The sequence below is a fragment of the Plasmopara halstedii genome (genome assembly GCF_900000015.1).
Source record: "Plasmopara halstedii genome assembly, contig: Scaffold_287, whole genome shotgun sequence".
Lineage (NCBI taxonomy): Eukaryota > Oomycota > Peronosporomycetes > Peronosporales > Peronosporaceae > Plasmopara > Plasmopara halstedii.
Window position 1 is genome coordinate 575,759 of NW_020187208.1, and position 3,206 is coordinate 578,964.

Here is a 3,206-nt window from a genome sequence, read left to right on the forward strand (position 1 = left end):
GGATAGGCTTAGGGGTAGCGCAGCAAACTAAGGCCCTTTAATCTACTTGCATTGCATTTTGCCATATAGTGCTCAAGAACCTCAAATATAATCTTGCAAACGCTAAAATTGAACGTTCACATCCGATGTTTATACTCTGTACAGTTTGACGGAGATATCGCCTAATGCATAGTCACGATGTGGTGAAGACGGCTGCGGTATAAAAACAGCTGAACGTTGCTGATGCGTGTCATAGTCTCTGGTGCATAGTCGGCCACTTCAGCCTATCGTGATAAACCCATCGCAAAGTGTATAAAGTGTATATATGGCACATTCTACAGTGCAATTCTACCACAAAATTTGAAGCATGCATGATGAATTTACTCACCGTTAGTATTCTTGACGCAGAAAGATGGCGCCGAGCAAGAAGACTTGCTCTATGCCACCAAACGCATTTCGTGCTCTGAATTTAATGAGGTCAAGCCGTCCTTATCATAGGCTATTTGCGTGATGCGCAATGCCTGTTTCTAGATACTAGCTCAACCTCATGACAAGTTACCCTGCGAGTTACTTGTCTGTTGCCGAAGATGCGCCTCGTCATTGCAGACTAGTGGATTTCAAGGAAGCATTTCGACGAGCAGCCGCCAACCGGTAGATATCGATATTATCTGTGTGATTTTCTTTGCATTTTGCCATCTAGTGCTCAAGTGCCTTTATATCAAGTTATGAGCTCAAGCATCGCAGAATCTGCCCTCAACTACGGTTTCGCCTCCACAATAGATCCTTCCGCCCCCAGCCGCTTCAACAAGCTCGACGAAACAAAATTCCACACCTGGAACTTCAAGATGCAAATGGTGCTTGAGGTACGTTACTTGTGGGAAGTCGTTTCCAGAGAGGTCGAGTTTGACCACTGCGCCACCTCGCTGGAGTAGTCGGCATTCAAGAAGAAGCCACGCAAGGATATGGCAATCATTTGTCTCGCGATGGAGGATTCGCAACTGCCTTTGGTCCGCTCAGCGAACGGCGCGCACGATGCATAGTCACGTCTGGAGTCGCACATAGAAAAAAAAGTTTAGCCTGCAAACTTTTCTTCGTCGACAGTTCTTCACGACAATGAGGAGTAAAGGTGATGATGTGCTGGAGCACATTAACAAGATTAAGACGCTGGTGGGGCAGCTAGACTCTGTGGGCGCTCCGGTCAGCGAGAACGACTTGGTGAACACTTCTTGGGAGTCTCAGTGAGTTTCTCTCGTTTCTTATTACAGCGCTGGAGTCATGAGCGGACTCGCTGTCGTGGGAGCCGGTGACGTATCAGCTTCTACAGGAGGTCATGAAGCGTAAAGGACAAGGTAGCGGTATCGAGGAAGCCCCAAACGGACTAAACAATGGAAGGCACTTGTGCTGTAGATGGCAAGATCCTTAGTTCACTGTGCTACCTCTAAGCTTATCAAGAATATTTTACCAAATATTCTACTGGATTCTTTGCTGGATTTATATACCTTTTTGCGCTTGTGGATAGCCTCTTTGCTGGATACTTCACTGGATACTTGGCTAGCCCACAAAACTGCAATTTGCGCAATCAGCCTGTCCACATCGGTAATATTGATATCTATCGATGGCAGCGATGGATATCAAGTCTAGATATGCTCGTCTAAACGCTTCCACGGCACAACTAGTCTGCGTGACAAGGCGCGTCTTTAACAGCACCTCCCATCGACTCGGCAGTACTTGGTGCTTGAATGCCAAGCTTACTTCGAAGAATACAACGCTGACTTGCAGGAACTGCCTTGGCCATTATATCCGCCAACATGTCCGACGTCGAAATGTATTGAGAACAACTTGGCCGTCTTCAACCTTCTCACGGTCAAAATGGTAAGGAATATCGATATGCTATGTGCGCTTGTGAGATTCAGAGCTCTATAGCACCTTAGTTATCGTTAGAAATTTTGACCGCTTCGTCTCTTGAAGCTCACACAGAAACACCGTGAGCCAAAATGTAACGGGGTTACACGAACCCTAATAACAGGGGTACGTGTGTCACACGATATGTGCATAATATATTTAGATTTTACTCTATGTATTTAGAATATTTAGGAATATCCAGACTTCTAACATTAGGATAAAATATAAAATAAAGTTTCTATTTTGAACAGAAGTGTTCGTTTGTCTTGGTAAGGCTTTTAAGTACTTTTAGAGGCAGCGGATTGCGATCCGCTGCGCTAGTAATTGGTTGATGTAAGAACGAAAGGTCGGTGACCTAAAGACGCTTCATCAAGCGCAAAGCTACGACAGCCCCGCTGCTCAAACCGCCTCCTGTGTAGCCTCAGAAAGCGCCATGTACTCTACTTCCGTTGATGATAACGCCACGGCACGCTGTTTCTTGCTCTTCCAGCTGACGCATCCGCCACTCATCACAAACGGGTAGCCGCTTTGATGCAATGTCTCCTGCCGAGCTAGCGTCTGAGAAACCTTAAAGTTTAGGGTCACCTGCTGCTTAAAACTTGATGCCGTGTGTGCTCGTACCTTGTATGTACCTGAAGACCCGCTCACACCGGCCATAGTCTCGTCATGCTTACAGCCTCTTTCGCACATGGCCAGGCCTCTCTATATACTGAATATTCCTTATATTCCATATTACGTAGAAATACGGAGCGTGACTGGAACAAAATACGGAACATACGGCATTTTATTGAAAAAAAATGCTAATCCTCACTGATTCTTCAATAAAGAGCGAATTTGACGACTGTGTAATATTCCTTCCAGGGAAAATGGAGTAAGATTCGATCTGTGAAGATCATTTTCCCATTTGAGGACAGAGAAATCGCTTTCAACCGTGGCGGTATTAGGGAAAGGGGAGACTAAGCCTCCAAAGAACTCCATAAGTTCAGGAAACCTTTCCTTCAGTCCTGGAATACTCCAAGTTTCAAAGAAACCCGTCTGCTCGTTCATACGACCCAACGCATTCCGGATTCTTTGCTCACAATCGATAAATTTCAGCAGTTGTTTGTGTTAGTATACACTTAAGTCAGTAGAGCTCTGGGGCAGTGAGACCGCCAGCCGATCACGGTATTTTAAAATCATCTGAAAAACATCTCGTGGTTTCAGTGTCATTAGTTCGTGCGGTGAGCAAGGAGGCATATCCGCATTACTAGCAAATTTAACCTCGTCCCGTAAGGCCTCGACAGAGCTCAGACCGTCAACAATTTTCAATAAGATTTCGCCTACAA